Genomic DNA, 16,170 nt, shown 5'->3' with positions numbered 1-16,170 from the left:
CATTGCTGTTCCCAAATATTTTATGTTTCTAGCGAGGACATAAATGAAAAAGGATATTGTCTGTTTGTTGAAAGAGTGACAAATAAGAGAATTAAATTCTCCTAAAATTTGGTTTAAAGTAGAAATTTTGAAATAGAAAATTACTAAATAATTGTTAGGTTGTAATATATGAAATGTTCTTTTTTTTTTATTAATGTGTAATTTTTTAGACGTCTCGCTCATCCAGCAAACCAACTAAATGTAAGATACGAAAGAACAAAGTTTCCCTTCGGAAGGACAAATGTTTTTCGGTCCCGATGAAAATATCGTCGAATTACGTATAACAAGACCAAAGAACGTTACACAGTTCTCCTTTTTAGAGGAAATGCGGTTAAATTGCGAACACGAAAGCAGATACGCTATTAAAACACGCGCCACTGCAGTAAAGCGTTGACAGAAACGTGAAATAATAATTAAAGGTGATGAATTCATTTCCAAATACGGTGAAATATCTTCTCCACATTACCGCACAATTATCTATTATTAATTCTCACCGCTATCTATTTTAAAGAATTTTCATGGAATAATAAATCATATTACAAATAAATGAAAATGTTCAAACATTATCAATAATATCAATTTAATTGGAAGAGGGTAGAACACTTTACTCTAAATAGTAGATATATAAAATCAACTACTCTCAAATCGCTACAATTTTCCAAATCAACAGATCGGTAACTCGAACTTGCACGTGTTGCAGGAGAATGCGCGTGCAACACATGTATTTCCCTACAATTCACATGGTGCAATCGCAAGAGGGAAATAATAATTCGGTAAAGCTGCAAAATTATAATTTATACGATCGGAAAACGAGCGCAGTTCCCTCGTACGTTCCCTATAACGTCACAAAAAAGTAGGAAAACGATAAATTTTACGAGCTCGTTTGCAAATCATCTCGCAGATGCGTTTAGTGCATCGATCGTAAAAGCAGCGGAAACTGGCATCGCGACGTCGATTTGTACAACGATCGCGACCGATATCGAAAGTGTGATTGATCTTGAACCCAAACGATCTCATGGCCATGGCTTTTCAAATCGCCGTGGAACAATTTTTGCACATCGATTTATCCGTTTTTATACTTCCAAGGCCTCCCCTGCCGCGACCGTACGAGCGTTCGTTTATTTATAATTTTCTCGACTCTCAATGCAACATCTCGAGTGTTGAACTGGTGCGCTGCTCGCCAATATTTTCTCTGCTTTAATCCTTTGCAGTCGCGAGCCGTTCTCCTCCCGCGATTATAACATGCTATTTCGATCTGTTCTCACCCTCTTGCATATTTCTGCGTTTCATTTCCCAATTTTAATGCCGCTCGAATCCATACGTTATGTGCTCACCTAATGTCGTGAAACCTCATAGGTGAATCATAACATAAATTAAACGGACAACGATTGCAAGGCTTTCTTAGTTGAAAGTATAAATTGTGCCTAAACTCGTCCTGAGAATGTCTATTTAATTTTATAAAGACTGTGGTGTGCAAGTTTCATGTATAATAGAAGATCGAAGCGTTTTGAAAAGACAAAAACTAAAGCGTAAAATGGGAAATTCGAAGGACAGTCAATCAAACACGATCTTGAATTTTGAATATTTTGTGGTTTATCGTGTGTGAGTATTTTTTGTAGTTATTTTAATTAAATGAAAATTGTTGTTGTTTGTATCTAATTCAAATTTTGACGCTGTGCATTTATTAACAGCGCAATATCGCGGAATATTAAAATGAACGTTGACTTAGCTCGCATGATATGCTTCCAAACAACGAACCATTAAACTACTCTACTTGCTAAGTAGAATTAACTAAGAGCTACTAACCGCACCATTATCGATGCAACCTCGAAAACATCAATACTGTTTCAACACACGACAATCCGTGCAATCTTCCCAACTTTGCACATTTATGTACTGAATAATTAATAACAATAAGGATAATAGAACAAAACAATGTATATATCAGTGATAAAATAGATCTTATAATATAAAAATAAAAATCTTCCACTCTCTTTTAAAGAAATGTCGACGAATTTATTACACGATCTTGTTCTATTCTACGTTTCTTGATATTCTAACGCAGCCATCGATGAACTATCGATATCGAAAGCATAATCCCTTGTAAGGGCAGAGCCTGACAAAGGTAAATCGCCTGTTTCACAAATCGACGTGTCATGTGACCCTTGTCTACGTGTTGCGTCGAACGGAAACGTCAGATTCGGTGAAAGGCAATTTCGATATTTCAAGGCGTAACTATGCAAATGTATGCGAACGCGTAATCGAGAAAAAGAATGCGGCAGGACAGGATCGTTAAACCGTTATAGGGTGATTTTAGGCTGCGTATGATTATACGCCGCCCTGTTAATGCTCCAAATATCTCAATGGCTCTACGGTGTCCCCGCCTCTATCGTCTCCTTGGAATCTCGATGCTCTGAAATGCAAATTTATCGATAGCTCCGAGAGTTAAACATTCCTAAATGGACATTTTTAAATGCCTTCGGGGAAATTCCTGCTTATGTTTATTATTATTATTAAATACTAAAAAAAGTCTATCAGCTCGACGTATACCGTGGAATCTCGCATGTAAAAGAAAGATGAATTGCGCGAGGAAAGAATAACGTACGTTGCTTGGCGACGAACAAGCCAGGTGTTTCAGAGGTTTTGTAAAGAAGAAAAGTTGTGGAAAAACGAGGTAATTGAAGAGTAACATCAGATCTATGGCGATTTAAGGAAGGAAAGTAGTGGATAAAAGAGCCACTCTGGCAGTTACGTTTTTAATATTATGCCTTTTTATGGTATATTCGTTCTGTTTCACACGTTCCGCTAGACTATTATCTTTTACTAGGTTTCATCGCGTATTATGAATTTTCAAGCAAGTATTATTTTTAAAAATAGCCACTTCTTAAAATACATTCTATCGCGGTAGAAAAGTTCGCAATACCAGAATACGCTAATCATCAGTAACGAAATAAATAACGCTAGTATCTGTTTCTCGCTAATTATAAATTTATATGTTCTACCTTGTATTAATAATTAATTCATACATCGATGACATATCAGGATATTACGTGGATTTTACACAGACAAACTGATCGAATGCAATTTTTGCTCTGACTATGATATATAACCTATAATACATTCTGTTTCAAATACATTTTCTGAAAGAGATACATTATTGCGAAGATACTATATGCATAACATTTGCATAAATGAAGATTATGAGATATACGTATATCTGATAGATATTTTAAAACAAATTAGCCACGACTAACGACTAGTTATCAATACCAAGGACGATTATATCTTAAAATAACATGAATTTTAAAATTTTATCTTCTGTCTTCATCTTGAAACGAGAACCATAATGTTCTCTTCATCGAATGATCCAATATCAACATGGAACAGGTTTTCTCTTGAAGCAATTATTAACTTATAGTTTCGTAATATATGATTCATCGGTAATAATAAACTTGGCGATTTTCGAAAATCCGTGCTTTACACATACCAAATTAACGAGTTGCGGGCGAAACGCATCAACGGCGATCTCCTTTCCAGCGTAGCTACGGAATCTCGATCAATAATTCATTTTGCATCTAATTTGCAAATTAATAGGTTTCAGTGTAGCGTGACCATTAGAGCGATCGATGCCAAGAAATAATTTACGAGATGAAAACGGTAAACGAACATAACGGCCCGTGAAATACTCATTCTAACACAAGCGAGTAATGCTTTTCCTCGTTTTATATTTTCTTCCGCTGTCGCAAGTCGGATGTATTTTGTAAAGTGTTCTTGATTTTCTTCTCTTGCAAAACGAAGCAGGGTGGCTACACTGCAGAAAATTGAACGGAAAAACGCGGAGATTAAAGGTTTTGCAGGTTACTTCAATATTCAACGAACTTATCCACTAATTGCTTCAAACTTTGAATATAATGATAAATTATTCTCTGCATGTGTTTTAATTATAAAATATTACATCTCTTTCAGAGCGCATAGAGTAACACGGAAACGAAAGAGGAGCAGAAGGTTTATACATAATTCAAATAACCAGCCATTCTCGCACGACTTATTTACACGTTTACTTCATGACCAAAGAAACTTATTAAATTAAATTCGTTACAACGAACATCGTCCTCGCCGCACGAAAGCTCCACTTGATTTACATGTTCCGCTTTAAACTAGGAGCACATTATGCTGTCTGTTTCCAACGTTTTTGGTTATTTCCGTATACCTGAACTGTAGAAAAGGATCTGCCTATTTTAGAAAGAGATACGAAAAATAAGAATCCTAAAGATTAATATCCAAAACTTTATGATCGCTTTACTTTATACATTCAAATATACATAAAAATGCGCAACTACGTGAACTCAGTCGGAGATTTAATTTCTAACTTTCTCCGTGATTTTATTGTCATCCAGTTTCGCTTAAAGCGTTCTTTTTGCCTCCGATTCAATCTTCGATTACGTTTCTTTCTTTGAAGCTCGTTCGAAAGATCCAATAGGGTCTTTGAAAATCGCAAAAGTTTAATCAATTTTCTAAGAAAAAAAAAATGAACTATGATATAGTAAAAAATCACAGGAATTTTGCTTTGTAACGAAAACGTAATTTTAGAAAGATTGATAGATATTAGGTTATATAATAAGTCTGTTCGCCATCCGGTTTTTTTAGGTTTTTATTTAGGTTTTCTAGGTTTTAGGTTTATTTGGCAATACCATAGCAGAGGACAACATAACAAATAATCTATAGAATATGACTCGAAATACGTGACAAAACAAACGATTCACGATACAGATATCCCGATATGGATAATACAGGGAATATTTTAGAAGGTAAAGCTGCAGTTAGCATAATGTAAAGCCTACATCGTGTTACGTTAATATTTCACAGCGAACCGTCTCTGATAATACTCGCGATTAATCACCCACCGTGTTTGCAATCGTAAATTTCAATTCGCGCGATTAACGCGTCACAAGTTCATTAAGATTCTTCGGTATTTCGTTCGAGGTGGGCACGGTTCCGTAAAGCTCTAGCGTTAAAAACAAACACAAATACAATAATATAATGAAATTCGACGCGTTAAGCTTCATACCATCCTTTGGTAAAATAAGCATTAATTACCAAGATTTAATTTAATTTCGATATTGCTAATATAACATATCTCCGTATATTACATTATTACGTTGAATTAAATTAACATTAACGTATGATACAATAGTAAACTGAACTGACTAAATGATAATTGGATGTTCGAAATAATTAATGCTCCCTTCTAGCATTGAAAATTCCACTTTCCTCGTGTATAATAAAAAATTACAAACAATCAACGTCGACAAAATATATTAAGTCACTTATTACTTAAAAAGCTCGTTCTTGTCGAAGAGCTCTTCAACTACCGCAAACGAGTCTCTGGGAGTAACAAAATTACAGGTCGGCAAGCATTTGATCATTTCGTACCTCGTTAGAACTCTCTCAAGATCTTCTCATAATCAGATAATTGTGAAATCTTGTTCACAATGCTTGACCCTAACTCGATTATGATTAGAACCAATTACTTTTTTCTTTCTTACTTCTTGACGGGATAATAGAATTCGATCCATTCTACGTCAAACAAAAATCTATACTAACTAAAATTAAATGTAATTTAAGAAACAAAATACACTTAAAAAACCAATGATCGATAACTGAAACGAAAGAAACACGCGTCTCTTTGAAGAACATAATTAAAACTTTCTGAACAATACACGAAACTACGTCGTCCCGATTTGCAGAATCCAAAGTGAAACGCCAATTCGAAAAGAAAAATAGCGCATTCATCGGTACATACGTTTCCGTACATCAAAGGCAGTTTCATAGTCGTATTTGAAGATCGTGCTCGTTACGATGCAGCTTGTAATTTTCATGAGCACGAAGCTTGACGAGCTCAAAGGGGCAACCTCTCGTCATACGTAACTTTTAGAAGCTCCGTACAAAACAACGGGCACACCCTAGATGCGGTAAAGCGGCGTAACGCATCTCGAGGATAAGACGAGGAGGTGCACTTTGAACTTTCTTCCGGAGTCACGGCGCCTCTAGTTTTCCTTTCTATCTTTTCGAAGATCTGTCTTCCTTTCCCTTTCCCTCTGGTTTCTTTCCTGTACTTGGAAAGCTCTCAGCGATACCCGAGACCTTCTACATCGAGTAAAAAAACAGTACCTTCCGGTGCTGCGTCCGAGGTAAAAATAAATCGTGACTCTATTTCACTCTAGCACACGCTCTCTTCAACCCTTTCTCCATTTTTCCTCATTCTCTTGGACTCTAGCAAAATTCAATTTGTTTCGAGAGAAGGGAGAAGACGCTTCACAAAAGCGTTGCTCTCTTCTCTTCTTTTCTTCTTTCCTTCTCTTATCCGTAAGATAGGAAGAGAGGATTGAAAGTCGATTGGTTGAATGGATGGCATAGTTCGACGCGGGCCAGGGGTTTTTCAATTTTCCATCTCACGCCAAAAATCGACGGTGCAATCGAGCTGACACGACGCTCGCCTCTGAAATATACCACTTCTTCCGCTTCGGGTCAGTCCTCCCGTGAACAATCAAATACCATGGGATTCGAGCTCTATTCTTCTCTCGACGAAAAGACGATATTTTGATCTTAGTTTTCGATCCAGAGACTGAGTTATCCAATGGTCTCCGGTGCTATTGATGCTCACGGTCCATTTCGTTACCAACTTTCCGTTTCGTGTCTTCCTAATCTTATTTATCTTATTTGGAAAGTGGAAGCTTTTCCGGATGAGGTTCTATAAACCGTTAAATTTGTGAAATTCGAATTTATTCTCTAATATGGTGGTATCTCTGTCACGATTTTCATTGCATTTCTTGTCCGATAAATAAGTTAACTCTAACGACAGATTTCTATAAATCTTGCCTCTCCCATTTACGCAAGAGCAGGTAAAAGAGCGCTCGGTCCTATCGGGTTCCTTCTGGAAAATCTAATCGCAAATATCGCTTACTCCGCTGCAGTAATCCTTTCGAATTTTTCTAATATAACGTTTTCGATGATATTATTTTAATTTTAAGCATTATGGAAATATATGGTTAAAAATTTGTAAAGAGTTCAAGCGAAATAAGAATATTTATGGTAAAAGCTGTGGTAGAGGTCTTTAATGAATTATAGTAAAACAACATTTAGAGTTAAGTACTGCTGTGGTAGGATATAAAATTTTTGCATCAAGCAGACATTATACGCCCTCATTTTCTCCATCCTTTTCTTTCTTTCTGCTCTTTTTTCCCTCTCATCCTTCGCTCTTTCATTCAAGATTCGTCTTCATCGACAATCTTTAAAATATAACCATTTAATAATTTCTGTAAAAGTATTTCTGGCATAAAATCTGTCAATTTCATTCTAAATCCAAATCTGAGAAGCGAATTAACTGCGATTTTAAAACGCCGCAGAATGAAATATTAAATAACGAAATACATCTTTTCAATAAAAAGTATAAATTATTATGTAAAGTGCTAGTGAATATGCATAAATATCAGATACTAAAAATATTTGCTTCGACCAGGCGTATGTTTTGAAACAGATATAGGTAAACAAGGAACGTTCGATTCTCGTTATGCAAAACGTAGTTTGCTCCGGGGAAGTATTTTTTTGTCCTTTTTGGTTAAATTTGAATCTATGCCTTGTCACGCTTATGCGCGTTTCCATGCCACGATCTCTACCCTTTCGCGTCACGAAAAAATATCACCACTCGCAAACTCTATTTGACGTATAAAACTCGCGCACTTCAAATTTACGGTTCTCGTTGAAGTATTTGTCAGTTTATATGTCCCGCTATCATTTTCCGTGATCTCCCGATTAATTATAGGAAAAGATGACATAACTTGTTATTTGCAACTCGTTCCATGTAATCTTTTTAACATTAAATTTTGAACATCGCCCGGAATGACCTCAGAAGGATCAATTCTTTAATATCAAAGGTAACAAAAAGGAATTGATCGGTGGCTTAGAGAACTCAATTATTAGAACACTGGACAGACTTGCGAAAGATTCGGGTTGGAATCTCAGCCCACCAATCCGATTGACCCATTCTTTTTCTATCGGCGACTTCCAAGTAATAAAATCATCACTTTGCCCTTTAAATTTGAACTTTAAATTTGGAATTAAAAATCAAACCTTTAATCTAGTGTAGGCTGTCATTTCTATATATTTTTTACCAATTTTTTTCTAGTTAAAGTTTCGTAAAACCACTGGATATTTTACATTTTAAATTTTAACCTTACTTACTTATTTCATAACCTATGATTATTTAATAGATATCTATTTCATTTGCCACTTCAATGTGTATCACATTCTCCTGTGAATAAATTGTTAATCGATGAAGGAATATATGATTCAGTAACACATCAACAACATTACATGATTAAAAGTAACATTCTTGTTTTACTTCGTGTCTTTTTGAACGACCAAAGCGGGGCTCTCGCTTCTATCATCTTTGCTAAGATTACACCTCTCCCATGGGATCTACGTGAAATTGTTCTTCTGAAAATGTGTCGCCGCGTTCATAAATTTAACTCTACTCAATTTAAGTATATACACGTGCTTGCATGTATTAAGTATTTCTTATTATCAGCTTTTTGTTCCACCGTGTGCTCTTCAATCAGAAACTCGATTACATCCGCATAAAATTTTCTTCCGGCAATCCAGAATTATATTGATGATTTACATTTTATATAGCATGCAATAAGCAATCTTCGTTTTCGTATAGATTACTTATGTCTCCGCTTACTTTATATTGTACCATTTCTCGCAAGATAAGAAGAGATCATAGTTCCAACACGCGAGTTCCTCATCAATCATCGGATTCGAATTCGATAAATTCTTGTCTGTTGTGTTGCATGGAGAACACCACACAGCAGACTCAAGATCGTCCCACGTGACAAATTGTAGCATCGTTTCCGAAATACAAAATGCGTAGGGTAACAATCCTTTATCTTTCCCGGCTCAATTTTTCTTTCGTCCTAATAAATATTTCTTCGGCGTAAGAAGAAATGTCTTTCATCTACATTGTATTAAATGTACCTATACTTCAATCATACGACGTAATCATTATATATTGACCATTAAGTTTTGATCATCTAAATAGCAACATACCTTTCTTCATTCGTATGACATATATATAACAGTTTTTAAAAGTACTTTAAATTTTCCAGCTCAGTCTGCGATAAATTCTTCGGCTCTCACGGATCGCGCAATGAATTACAAAATACAGTTTTTTCGCGCAAGTAGTGGATTCATTGATAAATCACACCAAGCCCACAAATATTCCGCAACAAGAGATCCAAAGCATCGGTAAACTAATATTCGCCCTATCTCCTTCATTCCTTTGAACGGTGTATTTAATTTATTTTTGTTTATCTATCTATATTTACCAATTTAATATCGAGCAATCCGCTGCGGGTGTACATTTTTTAAATTTATCTTGTAATATCCTATTTTTGGAATAAGCGATATATCAGAACGAGTAGAATATCACAGCTGTATTACTATTAACGTGACGCAGTTACAATGTGCTTTTGTTTCCTTTACTGAATATAAACAGTGCTTTCAACATTCGAGGAGAACGTGTTAACGGCATCATCGTTCTGCCAGCGACCGCGTTCGAAACATGAAAACATCGAAGCATGTTTACAGAGCGCTTATGCTCAATTTTGAGAACTCCCAATACGAGCTTGTAGAAAAAAAAGAAGAGCAGTGGATGAGTAATAACGATATTTCAGTGCAAAAATAGAAGCAGTCGACGAAGTGGACAAGAATGTGATCAAAGTCGAGCCACGAGGAAATATTCTTGCAAGGAGATTAACTTCTTTTAAATGGAATATTTAAATTTCCCCATCAAGGACAGTTTGTTATTGCGGCGTTTCGTGCATTTATTGTTTCAACGCGAACCTTGTCGTGAAAGAACATATTAACCTACGAATCTCTCTGCAGTCCCTGATACGAGCGACCTCCTATGCGAGCACAAACTTGAGAAACGGATGAACAGAACCTTTGAAAGTTTGATCAATGCTTAGGGGACCTTTTGCAAAACGGGTGGCGATGAAAAAGCAAGTCACAAGGAAGAACAGTGAATAAAACGGACAACGAAGGATCGAACGTTCTTTGCTGGTACAAATGAGATTTTCAAATTTCCACGATACAGAAGCAACTTTATTATCTCCCGACCATCCTTCGCTAAATTTTATCAGTGTACGTAATTAGACTGCTTTATGCAGGCGCGGACCAACCCTTGGAAAACAATTTATGCGAAAATTTCGTTCAAAGCTTGCCTACTCGTGCTTTATGCAAAGTACCACAATGAGAGTAACTTCATTTAGATACGTTTTAAGTTCCCCTTTGTTTCAACCGCAAAGTATGACGATTATATTCGAATTGGACGTTATTACTCCGTTGGTACGAATCATAATTCACTGTTTGACAAATTCTCTCTCCGTTTTGTTATTTAACAACTTGCCTCTTCATACAGAGATATATCTTCCACCCCGAGAATGAGTTTTCTTAAGGTGTCAGAGAGAACCCTGCTACAACCTACTACATCTTACTACCTCTTGAAAAAATGTATTCCATTCACTTTATCGTTATCACGTCCCTCCTTTAGGGGTCCGTAATCCGACGAATAAAAAGTTCATTCGTTTCACTTATCAATATATCTTCTTCTTCGGCCCGTTACGATCCCATAAAAGTTACTTCGTGTTGAATTACGTTTCGTCTTCCATTATATCGTTCCTTCTTTGCCCAGTAATGCTGGTGTGTTACTTTCACCAAACCACTTCTAGAACCGTTTAATCTATCCCCCTGTATTATTACAATCCATCCCTACACTGTTTTACACCCCGTCTGTTCGCGCTATATAATAACAATGTTTTTCGAGCCTCTCACCTTACCGCATAAAGAAAACAAAATAAAACACGAGTTTCATTTACCTTTATACTTTTTACACAAAAAATGATCATGAAATCTTCGCACGAAAATAAAGAACGATCTCAAACTTTCCGCGTATTTCACAGAAAGTTATATATATTGAGAAGTTCCTATGGCGAAATTTTAATTTCTTCTTTACTCTGTTCAATGATACATTGACTACGCTCTTCGCTTTCATCGTTTTTTCTTTGCGTTTTCTTTGCCATATCGCTATGTACATACAGGCAAATAAATTACACGCTTCCAGCGCTATTTTTGCCCTTTTCAACGCCAGCGCGAAGAAAGACACGCAGCGCCTCGTTAAATACGTAGCACACACATTTTTTATCTATTCGTGGCTCCAATTAATAAACACCACCCTTTTTTCGGGCCTGTTAAAGCATGTCAACCCGGAAATTAGATAGTAACGATAAATTGCCCTCAATTTAATGATTCCTAATTAACTACAACACACGTGTTTACATTGGATATGTTCACGTATACAGGATGGTTCAGTTTATTCTACTTAAGTACATATTTTACTGGCATATGGGAATATTAAATACAATTTTTATTATAAAGAGCTGCTGTTAAAACGGGTTAATCCGAAAATGCGTTAACATAGTCATAATACATTACTCCCAATTTGATGATATTTAATTAACCACTGAAATTAACCACTGGTTGTGATTATATTCAAAGTGATCATGTATAAAGAATGGTTTAATTTATTCAACTAACATACATTTCTAGTCCGATGTGCAGCTTACAACGACAGTATTAAATTTCAAATTGAAGTCTGATTATTCATTTTTATTGTAATTGCAGTGGGACATATTTTATCATCTCTATATTTCTTTTAAGAACTTTTTGTTTTCTAATAGAAAGATCATACATTGAAAAGAATTAAAAAAGATTTAAATATTGAATATTAAAGCTTGAAACTTGTACCGGATTGATACTGATGACTTATATTGGATAATCGTTGCATTTTGATTGCCTACATGAAAGTTAAAACATACATAAACCAAACACAATGTCACATGAAAACAAATATTATCATATATAACATTCAAGCAGATTATCGTAATGGATATCGCATTTTGTTTTTACTACGTATTTCTTATCATTTTCGCCTGTAACTAAATGAAACTGTTTACAAATCGAATTAAGAAGCTGCATATACGCCTATACTTGCAATGCACATATATCTGTCAAATAATTTACGATACACGTGTAGCGTGAAACGATTAAATAAATGATCTAAGCGTATTTTGAAATTCTCAACTTCTGTTTATATTTACGGCTCGCCTCGTAAACGTATACGAACGATATTACACGACGTCGACGATCGTTACACTACTAATAGCTACATGTTTTCATAATTTCTATCTAAAGGTTACCCCGAAACTTAATTGAAAACGAGACATTTCAAATAAGACGCATTTGCTCTCGTCGCCTAACGAAAGAATCGTATACACATATAGCTATAAAAGTTTCGATCGATCAGTTTAGCCAATTAAAACAATAGGAACGTGATGTGGTGTCATTGAACGCATCGAAATTGCATAGCAACGGGGACATCTAGAAACACACTCGTGGTATACCGCGGAAATTAATCTTCGTTGAAAGTAACGCGCTACGTACGTGTCACGAGGCGGCGTCCACGTATAAAACACGAAGGATCGACGGTCGAAGTGTGCGCGAGACGATTCGCGTGAAGGGGGAGGGGGAACGGTTGACAGAATAGGCGGGCATGGTGTACCAACCGATCATAGTGAACGAAATACATTTCGAACCTGATCCGACGAGGTTTATTTTTCCGAGGCGAAGTTTCTCGCGTGCCAACGGTGCCGTTGTCGTACATTGAACTCTTACCTTAGCGTCCCTCTGCATCGAGTCAACTGCCAGCCACGTTTATCGGTCCGTGGTACGGCGTTTCTCCGGATGCATGTCCGTTGCGGTGGTCACGAGACGATGAAATCCGCGCCGTTGGACGGTCCTCTCGATGTCACTAATCCTTCCGTTGTCAATCCGGTCCTCGATTGGAGCACGCGGTAAAATCGAGCCGAAACCGTAAACGCTTCGCGCTCACATGAAAATGAACTCACAACACTGTTCGCCGGCTTTCCACTGGACCCCGTGCCTCCATCGAATAACCTCCCTCCTCGCCGCGAACGTTGCACGGGAGCAACGACAATTTGGCGCGCGCAGATTAAAATCACGCGAGTGTATATAACCGATAGAAAACACCGATCAGAGAAAGAGTGACGAACGGAGGAGGGAGAGAGCGAGAGAAGGGCGCGTGTACTACCGCACCAGCCGGTCGACAGGACACACCACGACAGACTGAAACCGAGGGTAGAAAACGTGGTTGCCTTCGCGACGCCCTCGTGCGTAGTCGGCCGGCATCGGCATGTTTCGTGCACCACCGTCTCGCTCGGCATTCAGGGCCGTCGCACTCGCTGTCGACGCCATTCGGGTCACGTGGTCGTGTCAGGGGTGAACGACGCGACGTGCTACGATCTCTCCTCGATGCTCCCGCATATATGTATTTGTTTTACTTCACGGTAAAAAGGGATAGTTCAGTCAAAAGAGACGAATAACTGCGATGTGCCCGGCAACGCAGAAGAATCGCCTGAATACATGTATACAGGTACTGCTTTATATTCTTGATACGGTACGAACTAACCTTGCATACGAACTGTTTACGTATATGCGTATGCTGTTTATACTATCGAGTTTTGAATTCGCGCGTTTTGTGAAGAACATGGTGGTACTGTTTCCAGTTAGATATTTGTTTTGAATTATGAAACGTTTGAATTGAGGGACGAGCAATGTTCTATGTTAGATATAATAATATGACTATGTTGTGAGATTAACTATTACGATAAGGAGGACAAATAGATTAAGTATATGCTATTGAATATGAAATATTTGTTGTAAAGTCGAATTATCGTAGAAATGCCATTTTCGAGAATGTATAAAACTCGATGTATGTGCAAATGGCCCGTTACAACTCAGCGATTATTATCGATAATTTGCAAACCTAACATTATGCGAGTACTGTGTAAGTATTTGGATAGAATATGTAAGCTTGCATTTCTTTATCGTCCTTTTTTAATAAAAGTGAGTTAATGTATTTCGAAGTGTGTGATGTTATCGAATATTAACATTCATTAGAAATGTTTAATTAACGTTAAAAATACTAATAAGATTGACATTCGTTCGTTTCAGTGTTATCGAAAATTCATAAAATTTGAAATGTTCAGTGAAATATTTTTACGCCATTGTTTCGAATTACTCCCATAAATAATATTGCATTGTGAAATAGGTTCCTCTCGATAATCGAAGATTTCCCGATAGACCGCGACGCATATGTACTTTGAAGACAACGCTTGAGGGAAATAAGGTTCTCCAGGACTCCGGAGCAACACAAACTCGGATTATGCATCTCTACAAGTTTCAAGTACCATGTAATTGGTAACGTACCTCGACTTATATTGTCTATTATATTGCATGTTATTGTAAGAATAATTAAAATTCTCACCAATCTTCTCATGGTTTAATTTGATTGAGGTTATGCTCTAGCATGTTATAAGATAAATAGTTTCTGCTAGAGACTTGAACATTTGTGAATAATAATCATATGTAACAAATTTTATGAGGATGACTTTACAATAAAGGAGAAACTAAAACTTCTCAAAATAATCTGTAAGTATTATGCAAATAAATTTTTTGTTAGTTTTAAACATTTATGCATAATAATCGCGAAGACTAAATCTAGTAAGGATATAATATAGTTAATAAAAAGCAAAAATACATAACTTTTTAGAAATTATTCATAAAATGATCACGTCTTAAATACTTTGTCAAGAAATGGGAATAAGTATATCCAACAGCCAGTTCAAACGATAAAATGAAAGTATAAAATTATACTCGCAGGACAGTTCTCTGTGAAATTGAAACTAATAGTTTACGGTGGCTGCATCTATCCTGTTGTAAAAATGAACCCGGGCGCGTAACTGCGAGATGTCGTCGGATATAATTAAAAGTAAAGTGTCGTCTTGAAGGAAGCTTTTACCTTCTGAATCGTGTCGAGTTTCATTGAAACATCAACATTCTTGTCAAAGAGCTCTCGTAAAAAGCACTCAAAGCACTATCGATGAAACCGCCTGTAAACAAATTATAAGTTACCGTTTCTTTGAATACGAACACATAAACGCACGATTATAGATACACTCAAAATTTTTATTATCTCAGAAATTTTTTCAGTAATAATTAAAGACTTTTTACAATTACTATCTTCATGAAGAACAGAGTATTACACTTTTTATTATCTTACATTTGCATATCAATCCACAATAATTAGTAAAATGTTTGAATATGTTGATAGATATTGACTGAAGTAGTAACATAAAAAAAAATTCCTAAGATATAATCGTGACTGTAAAGCGATCATGCAACGGCCATAAAATAACTACAATAAGGCAAGGCTAAATTGCAGTATATGTTAAAATCAACTTTTTTGACATTCACATGTTGTGCTTACGTCTAATTTGCTGAAAAAAGACTCCTTATTTTAATATCTTATTACAGAAATAAAATAATTCATATTATCAGATTAATTAGCATATTTAGCATGTTTTGTACACGAAAATCGTGTTATTGATTAGGAAATTTGCTTCCTATTAAATCTCTTAGATTTCCCGATATCGCGATACACAATCCTCAAGCGTGTCGTTCATAGAACTTCGCCTAAACTTTAGTACGACCTCATTTACAGACCACGTATGCACGACACCTCTTTCGTGACGACAGAGTGGCTCGCATGTACGAGTGCTTGGAAATTTGTCTCGCGACGAAGAAACTTTTTCAAGACGCAGTCTCGTCACGACCCCGGATGTTAGATTTTGCATAAAAAGATTCTTGCTTAGTGGAATATCACAGATCTTGCAGGTTGCGTCGCAATGTGCCTGTAACAAGCAATACCACGTTTCCTCAGTCGATTGTTCGAAGTAAACACGATCCGTTGTCATGACGACGCAAAATCGAAAGTGTACTTATATGCTGATAATATGAATTATATTATCGTTGGTAAGGTTGAAAAATATGACTGTAAAATTAGATTTTCAGGAAAACACGCGAAATACATTTTTTAGCATATAGATTTCATAAACAGCATCATCATCTGCTATTATGCACGGTACGTCTATC

At 36.3% G+C, this 16,170-nt stretch overlaps 1 protein-coding gene across 3 annotated transcripts in view; it reads right to left on the bottom strand.

Moving 5' to 3' along the window:
• LOC126917941 (small conductance calcium-activated potassium channel protein) overlaps positions 1–13,321 on the bottom strand; it is a 240,366-nt gene extending 227,045 nt beyond the window's left edge. For 2 of the 3 annotated variants that reach the window (XM_050725394.1, XM_050725395.1), the window contains exon 1: positions 12,832–13,321. The gene's annotated coding sequence lies outside the window, so the exon portion shown is untranslated. The remainder of the gene's footprint in view (positions 1–12,831) is intronic. The other variant, XM_050725396.1, reaches the window with a different exon arrangement.
• Between the last annotated feature and the right edge of the window lie 2,849 nt (positions 13,322–16,170).

Source organism: Bombus affinis, chromosome 6 (assembly GCF_024516045.1).
Source record: "Bombus affinis isolate iyBomAffi1 chromosome 6, iyBomAffi1.2, whole genome shotgun sequence".
NCBI lineage: Eukaryota > Metazoa > Arthropoda > Insecta > Hymenoptera > Apidae > Bombus > Bombus affinis.
This window is presented reverse-complemented; position numbering and strand designations above follow the sequence as displayed.